The 13,836-nt window shown below is 40.2% G+C and overlaps 1 pseudogene; it reads left to right on the plus strand.

The window, feature by feature from the left end:
* Positions 1-11,442, plus strand: part of LOC105508716 — a 13,418-nt pseudogene extending 1,976 nt beyond the window's left edge.
* The last annotated feature ends 2,394 nt before the right edge of the window (positions 11,443-13,836 follow it).

A 13,836-nucleotide genomic window follows, 5' to 3' on the forward strand; every position in this document is an offset into this window, starting at 1 on the left:
GAAAGAAAGAAAGAAAGAAAGAAAGAAAGAAAGAAAGAAAGAAAGAAAGAAAGAAAGAAAGAAAGAAAGAAAGAAAGAAAAGAAAAGAAGGAAGGAAACCAAGTAATAAAACACAGTATAGGCCATAGGCACAGGAACAACCAAAAAGATCAGCAAAATTATAATATAGACACTTCAGCATATCTACTGCTGATAGATAGACAGACAAATAGTTAGAACAAAAAGATGACTTAGAAGGATTCATGTTAAACTTACATAAATGATCCAGAGAGGAGGGAGGGACATGGCTTTGGGAGTTACAAACACAATTTTGAGTTTATGGTGAATTTTCACTTTTTTCTTTAAAAAGTTAACAACTATTACAAAATATGAATGTTTCTTAATTTTCCTTGTTGCATAAATTGGTGTTTTTTTATGATAGACTTTACATAATTTAAAAATTACTTCCCAACAAAAAGCTATCATTGCAGCAGTGAAAGCAGGATGATGTCAAGTGCCTTTCACTTAGCCTCACAAAAGGGGAAGTCAGGCTTCCTTCTTGAGGCAGCATGAGTGAAAGGAAGCACTCAAACACTAGAAAAGTTAAGCACAAAGAAATAAAAAATAGACAATGCTCAGGTAAACCATGGACATATTAGTAAGATGGCTGGATGGGAGGAATGACAAACTAGGGGAAAAAAGTCCCTCCATGAAGATAATAAACTGCAATCCTTGTAACTTAGACTATTTTGATGTCAAGCAGACAAATGGCCTTTGTTGAGTGGGGCTGCTGTGGGTTTTCTTTAAACTGCCTTTAGATCAAAAGGTCTGACAGCTTCCATGGCCTGAATGATCCCTGCCATGCTGAGATCCAGGATGGAAGCCTCAGCATGGCAGAGGCTTGATGGGCTCATTTGGAAGAAAAATATTTTGCACAGATAGGGAGAATGGATTGGCTGACCTTGCAGGGCGTTTTCATTACTCTTTCCCAAAACTTGAATGAACAGAATTCATGAGACCAATCATACACTGTCACAAATTGTGAATGAATTTATCAAAAACCTCACTCAACCTCTGTTGCTTTTACGTAAATTGCTTTAAATTTACTTTGTCTCTGAAGGCAATGTCATTGAACTAAAAGTATTAATTTGAGCAATTGAAAGTTTGTTCCAATTTAAAGTGAACTTTAAGAACGTGTGCCATGAGAATCAGATTGCTTTAGGAAGCCATTAAAGTAGAAAATTATGAAATTTAAAATTTTAAGCACATGAAAATTTCAAATGCCCCAAGTCCTAACATTTATTTATGCTATGTAAATGGAGAAAATAGAACAAGAGTGTTTACTGAGAGTTCCAGACTTAATTTTCCAGATTGAAAAGTTGACAGTGTGAAATTCAGATGGAAGAAAGAGATAGGGCAGAGATACCATTACACAAGAGGTGGTGGTGGTTTTGACTGGGATGGTAACAGTGGAGTGGCTGAGACATGACAAGCCTTGGATATATTTTGAAGTTGGAGATGATAGGCTTTGCCAACAAACTGGACATAGAACATGGGAGAAAAACCAAAGTCAACTGTGACACTAAGGATTTTTGACTTGAGTGGCTGGAGAAATTAAGCTGCCATTTGCCAAAATGTGGAAGATTGAAAAAAGAGAAGGTCATATCAATTGATCATATCTATTGATGCAGAAAAGGCATTTGGCAAAATCCCACAGCCATTCATAGTAAAAACCCTTAGGAAACTAGGAACAGAGGGAGCTTCCTCAACTCAGTAAAGAGTAGCTACACCTGACTTCACACTTAATGGTAAGGGAAAAATGGCATCAAGGGAAGTTTTTAATAAATGTTGAAAGACATCCAACATTTCTGTATGCCAGTGTGAATAATCTGATATAGTGGGGAAAATATGTTGAAGCAGGAGAAAGAATCAGAAAACAGAAGCAGAATAATTGAGTTTATGACTGGGGATAGGGTCTGGTAGACAAGTGAAGGGGTTGGCATCAGCTGGGAAAGCAAACAGTTGACCCACACTCATCCTGGTAGCAGCCAAGTGTTAGAGTACCATCCAGCTGGTAGAGGCTCAATGGTTGATTCAGTTTTCTCAGTGGATTAGAGACCAAGGTCACCAGCTGAGAACAATAATGATGGAGATGGTGGTGGTTTTAGGAGAGCAGGGAAGGGAAAATAATCATCTATGAGAGTGGGAAAGTGATGAGTACTGGAAAAGAGAGTGGGATTGCCAGGCAGCACTGAAAGTTTACTTCGGATTAGTGATTGTCAACTTAAAATAAAGTCAGTCAGCATTTTTCTCCAATCTCAGTCAATTGTCTGCAGAGGAGAAAATAAGGCAATGTAGTTGAGAGTACAGGCAAAGGAGTAATTACCATCATGCAACATGACATCTAAATGGGGTGACACTGAAAGTGAGAACATGAAGGATTATAGGAAATTGAAAGGACCGTAAACCCCAGTGAGGTCAAAGAAATGTTGGGAACTTAGACATGAAGGAAGTTGATTTAGATGGGTAGAAAGCATTGGTCAAAGAGTGGCCTCCTTAAAATTGACATTATGGAGAGGAAACAAGATATTTCTAGAGACGGATGTAGAATATAACTAGAGTTATAAGCAGCAGAGATTATGTGAGGGACAAGGTTGTTGGGAACAGGCCCCAAAATCTGGCCATAATCTGGCCCCAAAACTGGCCATAAACAAAATCTCTGCAGCACTGTTACATGCTCGTGATGGCCTTCATGCCCACACTGGAAGGTTTTCGGTTTATCGGAATGACAGCAAGGAACACCTGGCTCACCCAGGGCGGAATACTGCTTAAGGTGTTCTTAAACCACAAACAATAGCATGAGCGATCTGTGCCTTAAGGACATGTTCCTGCTGCAGGTAACTAGCCAGAGCCCATCCCTTTATTTCTTATGACTGGCTTGCTGTCAATAAATATGTAGGTAAATCCCTGTTTGGAGCTCTCAGCTCTGAAGGCTGTGAGACTCCCTGATTTCCCACGCCACACTCTATATTTCTGTGTGCGTATCTTTAATTCATCTAGTGCCGCTGGGTTAAGGTCTCCATGACCGAGCTGGTCTAGGCAAGTGGCGTCCATATGTGGCAGCTCAAACCCAGGTCGAAGGGTCGCCAGAGCAATGGTTGGAAAACATGAAACTAAACTAGAGGACACCCCAGTATTCTTAAAGCAATCCCCATGGTGAGTAAGAAGGGGAGCTTGGAAGCTTCAGGATAACAATGGGACAAGTGTGGGCTCTGGTTCCTTCCACCTTGGAAACTTTTCACACTAATGATGAGGAGGAAGGAGAGTGTAAGAAAGTAACAGAAGAAGTAACAGAGCAGGTTTATCTGCCAGCTAAAGCTAAAATGGCAAAGGAGGAAGAGGTTCATCCCTACCCTTCTGCACCCCTCCTTACTTTGAAGCAAAAGAGTGGCCTGACCCTCCAGATCTTTCTTTTCTGGAGGACCCTGGGTGAAAAGTAGTTGCCCCAGTGACTGTTTGAGCAGTGCCTCCAGTGATGAGGGTGATTTAGAGGCTTGGCAGTTCCATGTTAGAATACACCCACTCGATTGACAGGGAAATATTGCAGCTACATTTGAGCCTTTTCCTTTTAAATTTGGGAAATGCCATGAGGGGTGTTTATACTGCACAAAAGCTGTGAGCCTTCTCCCTGGGGAACCCCCACAAAAATTTCCAACAGGGGTCTGTGGACCCTTACCAGTGGGGACGATAGGATTACTTCTAGGAAGGTCTAATTTAAATTTAAGTACAAACAGGAGTCATTGATTCAGATTACAATGGGGAAATTCAAATTGTTATATCTACTTCTGTTCCCTGGAAAGCAGAGCCAGGAGAGCATATAGCACACTCCTAATTGTGCTGTATGTGGAAATGGGGAAAAGTGAAATTAAATGAACAGGAGGATTTGGAAGCACAAATAAATGAGGCAAAGCAGCTTATTGGGTAAATCAAATTACTGATAAACATCCTACCTGAGAAATAACCATTCAGGGAAAGAAATTTAAAGGTTTGGTAGATACAGGAGCGGACATTTCAATCATTTCTCTACAGCCCTGGCTGTCCGTGTGGCCAATTCTTCCCACTCAATTTAACATAGTTGGAGCTGGTAAAGTCCCTGAAGTATACCAAAGTAGTTATATTTTGCATTGTGAAGGGCCTGATGGATAACCTGGGACTATTCAACCAATTATAACTTTTGTACCTATAAACTTATGGGGAAGAGATTTATTACAACAATCGGGAGCACAAGTTCCAATTGCTGAACAATTATACAACCCTCAAAGTCCACACATGATGCATGAAATGGGGTATATTCCTGGTATGGGACTAGGAAAAAATTTGCAAGGTTTGAAGGAACTGCTTCAAGTGGAAAGACAAAGTTCCCACCAAGGTTTAGGACATCATTTTTGATGGCGGTCATTGTTAAAATTCCAGAACCTATGCCTTTAAAATAGTTAACAGATAAGCCCATTTGGATAGAACAATGGCCACTGAGTAAAGAGAAACTGGAGGCTTTAGAGGACTTGGTTAATGAACAATTCTCAAGAATCGTTTTCCCAAAATGAAACTGTTTCAATTTTTGAAATTAACTAACTGAATCCTCCCTAGAATAATTAAATTTAAACCAATTGAAAGTGCTGAAAATGTTTTTACAGATGGATCTAGTAATGGTAAAGCTTCTTTTTCTGGATCAAAAAGGAAAGTTTTCCAGACACCCTTTACTTCAGCTCAAAAAGTGGAGCTTGTAACTGTAATTGAGGTATTGACTGCTTTTATATGCCTGTTAGTGTGATTTCTGATTCTCCATATGTGGTTCATTCCACAGAGTTAATTGAAAATGCTCAGTTAGGATTTCATGCAGATGAACAACTGATGACTTTATTTACCCAACTGCAAACAGCAATTAGGGGTAGAATGCACCCTTTTTATATCACTCACATTAGGGCTCATACACCTCTTCCAGGACCTTTGACTGAAGGGAATCAAATGGCTGATCACCTAGTTGCTAATGCAATATCTATTGCTAGACACTTTCACAATTTAACTCATGTTAATGCCTCTGGTCTCAAACGCAGATAGAGCATTACCTGGAAAGAAGCTAAAGCTATTATCCAGCGATGCCCAACTTGCCAAATGGTACATTTCTCATCTTTTACAGGAGTTAATCCTCGAGGACTGGAACCTAAATCTCTCTGGCAAATGGATGTCACACATGTTCCCTTGTTTGGGAGACTAGCTTAAGTACATGTATGTGTGGACACCTTTTCTCACTTTGTCTGGGCTACATGCCAATCAGGAGAGTCTTCTGCCTATGTTAAATGTCACTTTTTACAGTGTTTTGTGGTGATGGGCGTTCCAGCTTCTATTAAAACAGATAACACCCCAGGGTATACTAGCCAAGCTCTAGCTACATTTTTCTTTATATGGAATATTAAACACATTACTGGTATCCCATATAATTCTCAAGGACAAGTCATAGTGGAAAGAATGAATCTCTCCCTGAAACAGCAGTTGCAAAAGCAGAGGGGGGAAAACAGGGACTATGGAATACCACATATGCAACTGAATCTAGCATTATTAACTTTAAATTTTTTGAGCCTGCTCAAAGGCCAGATGCTATCAGCAGCTGAACAGCATCTACAGAAACCAGCTGCAAAGACAGAAGCAGAACAACTGGTTTGGTGGGGAGATCTGATAACAAAAAGTTGGGAAATAGGTAAAATAATAACTTGGGATAGAGGTTATGCTTGTGTTTCTCCAGGCCAAAATCAACAGCCAATTTAGATACCATCAAGACACCTGAAACCTTACCATGAAACAGATGCTGAGGAAGAGATTCCAGGAAAATCCTGAGGACCCCCCGGGTTGCAGCCATGTTGAGACTGACTCTGAGGAGGACCCCAACTGTCACAATCAACACCCATCGAACACAGCCATCCACCTGGGGACAGATCAAGAAGCTGTCACAGATGGTAGAAGAAAACCTGGGACCTGAGGAAAGCAAGACAACCAGTCACAGTAAGTAATTTAATGGTAGCTATGACAGCAGTGATCACCATTGCCACTGCAGATGTGGATCCTGGCTCCTGTGAGAAGTATCTCGTCATGACAAAGCTGCCTTTGCTTTTATTGCTTTGCAAAACAAAGGAGGGGGACATGTTGGGAACAGGCCCCAAAATCTGCCCATAATCTGGCCCCAAAACTGGCCATAAACAAAATCTCTGCAGCACTGTAACATGCTCCTGATGGCCTTCATGTCCACACTGGAAGGTTTTCACTTTATTGGAATGACAGCAAGGAACACCTGGCTCACCCAGGGCAGAAAACCACTTAAGGCATTCTTAAACCACAAACAATAGCATGAGCGATCTGTGCCTTAAGGACATGTTCCTGCTGCAGATAACTAGCCAGAGCCCATCCCTTTATTTCGGCCCATCCCTTTATTTCCCATAAGGAATACTTTTAGTAAATCTTATGACTGGCTTGCTGTCAGTAAATATGTGAGTAAATCCCTGTTTGAGGATCTCAGTTCTGAAGGATGCGAGACCCCTAATTTCCCACTCCAACTCAATATTTCTGTGTGTGTGTCTTTAATTTCTCTAGCGCGGCTGAGTTAGGGTCTCCATGACTGAGCTGGTCTTGGCACAAGGTCAATGGAGAAGAGGCAGACAGGAAAAAGGAAGCCAAATATTGGAAGGATTATCTGTGTGGATACTAAAGATCTAGAATTATAACAGGAGTGTTGGACAGAGCAGCAGGGCAGGTGCTAACATCTTCCATTAACATGGAGAGCAGGACAGGGCCTGGAGATGACTATGCTAAGGAGGGCTAGTGAGTAATATAGACTAATGGCATAGGCTGCAAAGCCAGGGCTTTTTCAGAAGGAGGACAGGACACTAGTCTGGATGTTGCAGTGAGCAAGGTGAGCAGGTACTCTACCCCAGGCCTAGTGTTACAGAGCTTAATGAAATGTAAATAGATGCCAATTGATAGAGCAACAAGGGAGGCAGTATACTCAGATAAGATCATGATTTTGGTCATAGCAAGAAGGAAGAAGGTCAGAGGAGGTCCCTAAGGAATTTACTGGTGATGCAACATGAGCTCCAGAGGCTGCAAGAGAGGATTTTCAGGAGGTCAGGAAGGATAAGAGAGAGGGAAAAGAGTTCAAGTCTTTTTTTTTCCCTAATGATGTAGTTTATATCCTCCCATACTAACAGATAAAAACACATACATTCTCTAGGCACAAAGCTGGTATTCATAAATAACTCTCTGCCTAAAGACAAAATTTCAATTAATATTCACAATGGGAATCTAATTATTTAACTTATTTAACACAACTGTGAATCTAAAATGTTATCAATAAAACCTAAGAAGTTTTATTATAAAACCAGGGACATGCATTAGTAATCTATACAACTTACATTACATCAGAAAAGGAATTGAGTATTTCCCTTGATTTTTATACAAAAATTAGCTGGGCATGGTGGCACATGCCTGTAATCCTAGCTATTCAGCAGAGTGAGGCACGAGAATCACTTGAACCTAAGAGGCAGAGGTTGCAGTGAGCCAAGATTGCACCACTGCACTCCAGCCTGGGCAACAGAATGAGACTTTGTCTCAAAAAAAAAAAAAAGTTCCCTTCATTTTTAGTGGTTTTCAAATTTCATAGCACAGTTAAAAAAAACAAACCCTGTAGAAACAGATCTTAAATACATTTAGAACACCAAGCTAGCCTCAATCTGTTGAAACTGACTGATAAATATGTACAATAACTAGACAGACTTCAGTCATCATGGTACTGGAGATCTATCTATCAAAAATCCTTTGGGATTAATTTTTCAATGAAAACATATGTTTGTAAATAGTGCAATAATATAAACTTGGAAACATACCTAGAGTCAGGAGAGAGATGAAAAATAACACACAAGTCAATCTTATTTCTAACCTGTCAGCATAAAGCCTTCTGGCTCCCAAACACCCAACAGTATACAAATTTATCCCTCAGTATACAAATTAAGAGTAGAATGGCTTTACCCTACTAGCTGACATTCTTCTACAGAATAATCTTTCACTACACATCAAAGCAGGGCTCAAGCTTCATTATCTGCTTCCACAATGTGTAATTAGTAGAGCACACCAAATTTATAAGCTGATGTGGCAACTCAAAATGCTAAACACACTTTTCTAATGGAAGCAAATTGGATTTTCTTTTCTGTTGTTCATTCTATGTACTGTATTATTCTTTATTTTATTTATTTATTTTTTGAGATGGAGTCTCCCTCTGAGGCCAGGCTGGAGTGCAGTGGCACCATCCCTGCTCACTGCAACCTCCGCCTCCTGGGTTCAACCGATTCTCCTGCCTCAGCCAGGTCCCAAGTAGCTGAAACTACAGGCACCTGCCACCACACCTGGGTTTTGTGGGTTTTTTTATTTTTAGTAGAGATGAGATTTCACCATGTTGGCCACGTTGGTCTCAAACTTCTGAGCTCAGGTGATCCTCCAGCCTCAGCCTCCCAAAGTGCTGGGATTACAGGCCTGAGCTACTGCACCTGGTTGCCATATTATTCTTGAAACTTATGTGGCTACCCATTAAAAAAAAAAAAAGTAGGGAAGCTTTAAATATATCTTTTTTTTCTTTTTTTCTTTTTTTTGTTTTTGAGATGGTGTCTTGCTCTGTCGCCCAAGCTGGAGTGCAGTGGTGCGATCTCGGCTCACTGCAATCTCTACCTCCCAGGTTCATGCCATTCTCCTGCCTCAGCCTCCCGAGTAGCTGGGACCACAGGTGCCCTGCCAGCACGCCTGGCTAATTTTTTGTAATTTTGTAGAGACAGGGTTTCACTGTGTTAGTCAGGATGGTCTAGATCTCCTGGGTTTGTGATCCGCCCACCTCGGCCTCCCAAAGTGCTGGGATTATAAGCATGAGCCACTACACCTGGCCACTTTAAACATATCTTACACTTGTCATCAAGGCCAATGTGTCAAATGTCTCCATATATCTGGTATTTTAATAGGAAAAAATCAAACATATATAATAAAGGACCCAAAGTGATAGTAGAACACCAAAAAAAAGCACTCTTTTTTTTTTTTTTTTTTTGATGGAGTCTCACTCTGTTACCCAGGCTGGAGTGCTGTGGTGTGATCTTGGCTCACTGTAACCTCCACCTCCCAGGTTCAAGAGGTTATCCTGCCTCAGCCTCCCAAGTAGCTGGGATTATGGGTGTGTGCCACCACACTCAGCTAATTTTATTTTTTTATTTTTGTATTTTTGTATTTTTTTAGTAGAGACGGAGTTTCACCATGTTGGCCAGGCTGGTCTTGAACTCTTGACCTCAGATGATCCGCCCACCTTGGCCTTCCAAAGTGCTGGGATTACAGGCATGAGCCAGCCACCATGCCTGGCCAAAAGCACTCTCGAATATACTTGATGACTACATTTCACAACCAATTTAATTTTTCTTTCTTCAGCAAAATCTGTCAATGAACAAATTTCTCATAGATTAACATTAAGATATTGTTTGATTCTATTTCCAGGACCAGAAATTCCAAAATTGCAAGGGAAAAGAATGGAAAAAAGTAACAACATGGCATTACAATGGACACTAACTCAATAAATACTTTTTTCTAAAATAAGAAAATTATGGAAGAAAATACTATGGAAGGAATAATCCTATGAGAATTGTCTTTAAGCATAGTAAATTTGACCCTTAGTCTTCATGAAGATACTGCAGTTTATATAGAAAAGAAAATATACAAGACTCTAGGGAAAAAAGTCAGAATACATATTATGTAATATTCTGTAGGTCTAAAGACCTTTTGAGAGGGAAAGGGGAAACGATGACCAACTGAATCTTTACTTAAGGATACAGAACTATGAAAAATTTCTGGGCCAGAAGTATACTTTAAATGGAACCAAACTTTGTGGAAAAGAATATATATATATATGTCTGTGTGTGTGTGTGTGTGTGCGTGTATATATATATTTAAATTAATTTATTCAGTTTTTCTGAAATGGAGTCTCACTCTGTTGCCCAGGCTGGAGTGCAGTGGCGTGACCTCAACTCACTGTAACCTCCACCTCTCAGGGTCAAGAGATTCTCATGCCTCAACCTCCCAAGTAGCTGGGTTTATAGGTGTGTGTCACTAGGCCAGGCTAATTTTTGTATTTTCAATAAATACAGGATTTCACCATGTTGTTCAGGCTAGTCTCGAACTCCTAATCTCAAGTGATCTGGCTGTCTCGGCCTTCCAAAGTACTAGGATTACAGGCATGAGCCATTGTGCCTCGCCAAACTTAGACATATTTTTAAGAGAAAAGAAAAAGTACTGAAAATGGAATCCCTTCCAAAAAGAAAATCATAAATTAAGGGGAAAATATTTGAATAGTCCTGCCAGTCTAGGTCAAAAAGAAAATTGGGCTGGGGGCAGGAGCTGCAATATCTCAGGCTGTACAAACAAATGGATCTCAACCATTAGCCAAAACATGGGAGTTCAGTTTATATGAATTACAACGAACACCTGAAGAGGCAGTAACAGATGGCTTAGAAATTGTGGCTTCACCTCAAAGTCCACACGATGAAATAATGGGCCTAATTTGTTTAGACGTGTTGAAAGACACCATGACCACAAAGGAGTGTTTACATCATTTTTGTGCAGACTGCATCATCACAGTCCTTAGAAATGACAGCAAAAGACACCCCACCTGTCAAAAAAAAAAAATCTAGTTTCCAAAAGATCACTAAGGGGATCTTTCAGCTCTTGGTGGTGGTAGCAATGGGCTCAATGTTAGGGATGCCAGAAAATGCCATAGGGTGAGAGAGAAAAAGAGCTAGGGTTATCAAAAATGAGGTGGGGTGGTAGGCAAATAATTGGGAAGGCCTCGTAAGCCTTATACTTTAGTCTAAAATGTTTGATGCACTCATCAGTAAAATTTACCCAAGTCGTGATGAGTATGAAGTTCTTGGAGAGAGAGTATTAGCCAGCATCCACAAGCACAGTAATCAGTGAGCACTCAGTCTCAACTCTGAAGAAGGACTGAAGGTACCAGTCAGGAGCAGATTACAGGGAGGTAAGAAACAACAGACTGAAAATGGTAGCACAGCAGAAGAGAATGCTGCTGGTTTGCACTGTAGTGATGCATCCACACAGAAAAATAAGAAAACAGGCCATAGTCACAAATGGACTAAAACATCTGCTGATTCTGGGCTTGAGCTTGATCTTGACAATGCAACATTTGCCATTGATTCAGAAATGGATGGTGCTAGTGAGATTGAATTAGTATTCAGGCCTCATCCCACACTTATGGAAAAAGATGATAGTGCACAGATAAAATACATAAAGACTTCAGGTAACACTGCTATTGATCACTTGTCCAGGTATCTGACTGTGAGGTTAGCTTCAGAAGAACTTTGAAGCCAAGGTGCATAAAACTAAATGAACCACGGCCAGAGCAAAACTCAAGTATCAGACACCATGGCCACTGGCATCATCAGACTATATGGCCAACAGTTCAAGTCTTCAGTGGTGATCTAGGAGTCTAGGGATTCTTTGGACAACTGACAGAAACACAAACAAGGGGTCTTGTACTACAATGTCTGATGTTCTCCTAGGCAGATTGAAGTGCTGACATCATGGGTATTAGGAAGAAGGGTGGCAGGAGAAAGGAGCTGCCAAGATCACACAGCTCTCTGGCCCTTTACTCCTGCCTATGGCAGCTGGCAATCAGGGGACACATGAGGTCGCCAGGATCATGGGGGCTGGGGGACCATTTCTCAATTTGCTGACATCAATATGTAGGCTGGAGGAATGACACATCCCACACATCTCAAAAAGTCAACTCTAGATGGGATATCTGAGGGTTTTATATAATTCTAACCAAAATCCTGCTCTCTAGATTTCTCCTTACTGTAGATAATACATTTCGTAAAGAACACATCATGAAGCCTTTCAGTTATTGGCTGTAGGAACAACAGGCTAAATGTTAGGGATGCCAGATAAAGCCATCAGGTGGGAAAGGGAAAGAAGAGGGAGGGCTGAAAAAAATGAGGTGGGGAGGAAGGTAAAGAATTGGAAAGGCCTTGTAAGCCTTATACTTCAGTATAAAAATGATGGGAATCTACTGAAAGGTTATAGGCAGGGGAAAGATAGGATCATTCACTTTCAAAAAAGTGGTATCACTTTGGAATGTTGCATCTGTTGTCATCAGGCTGTAAATTGAAATTGTCTAGCTCATGTTACATTTATGAAGTACAAATTGAATGACTTAAGGCCAATTTTATAATATTTCCCTTAGCCCTAGAGTGTCATAATAATATAGATAATAAAGTCTATTTCTGAAGTGTTAGAGAATGTATTAGTCAGGGTTCTCCAGAGAAACAAAATCAGTAGGACACACATAGACATAGAAGAGGGGATTTATGATGGGAATTGGCTCATGCAATTATGGAAGCTGAGAAGTCCCATGATTTGCCCTCTGCAAGCTAGAGGCCCAGGAGAGCCAGGGGTGTCATTAAGTCTGAGTCTGAAGGCCTGAGCACCAAAGCAGCTGAGAGTGTGACTCACAGTTTAAGGCTGAAGGCCTGAGAACACAAAAGGCCAACAGTGTTAAATCCCAGAGTCCAAAGGCCCAAGAACCTGGAGCTCTGATGTACAAGTGCAGAAGAAGATAGGGATGACTCGGCTCTAAAAAAGAGACCTTTCTGATCTACTTGGGCCCTCAACAGATTGGATGGTGCCCATCCCACACTGGTGATGGCAGGTCCTCTTTCCTCAGCCCACCCAGTCAAATGCCAGTCTCTTCCAGAAACACCCTCACAGACACACCCAGCAAGAATGCTTTACCAGCTATCTGGGTGTGCCTTAACCCAGTCAAACTGACATAAAATTAACTACCACAGAGAAGTAAAGGTGTAATTCATATCAAAGAGCTCCTGCATACTTCACACCTGGCTAATATTGACACTTGGCCAATAAATACTAATGTTCTCCACAAGACCCTTTTTATATGTATGTTAGAATTAGGATTTTGTTATTTGGTATGGGAAAACATTCATAGTATTTTCTAAGAAAATATGTAATATGCAGAATTCCAGAAAACAGCCCTTTGATGGTAAACAGAGCAATCTGTACTTTATTCCTTAGGATAGATATTTGCTTCTTGAAATAAAAATGGTGTCTCCAATAAGGGGTGAGTTCTCAGAAAGTTTTGTCCTTTCAGAAAAAAAAAAAAAATCCTCTTATTTATTCTTCAAGCTAGTAAATATAGTGAAGAGACAGTAAAGTGAAGCAGAACTCATCGTTCTACTTCCCTATAAGTTTTTGGAAGGCATTCAAATAACACTGAGCCAAAAAGATGCTTTTTCTAGCTCTTCATCTTGTCTTTGAATTTAAAATGTAAAAATTAGCACAAAAAGCATGAGCAACAAAAGAAAAAACAGACTGGACTTTATCAAACTTAAAAACTTTGGTGTGTTAAAAGACATTGTCAAGAAAGTGAAAAGACAACCTACAGAATGAGAAAAAGTACTTGCAGATCATGTTTAATAAGGGTCTAGAAACCAGAATGCATTTTTTTTAAAAACTCTAAAAACAATTTTAAAAAGACAAGCCAATTAAAAAATGGATAAAGAACTTGAACAGACATTTCTCCAGAGAAGATATACAAACGGCCAAAAAGCACATGGAAGGATGCTCAACACCATTAGTCACTAAGGAAATGCAAATCAAAACCACAGTGTGATAACACTTGATACCCACTAGAAGGACTACACTTATAAAAAAAAAAAGATAATAACAAGTCTGGTTAGGATGTGAATGTAAAAT

This window comes from Colobus angolensis, unplaced genomic scaffold, assembly GCF_000951035.1.
Source record: "Colobus angolensis palliatus isolate OR3802 unplaced genomic scaffold, Cang.pa_1.0 Scaffold166, whole genome shotgun sequence".
NCBI classification, from domain to species: Eukaryota; Metazoa; Chordata; class Mammalia; order Primates; family Cercopithecidae; genus Colobus; species Colobus angolensis.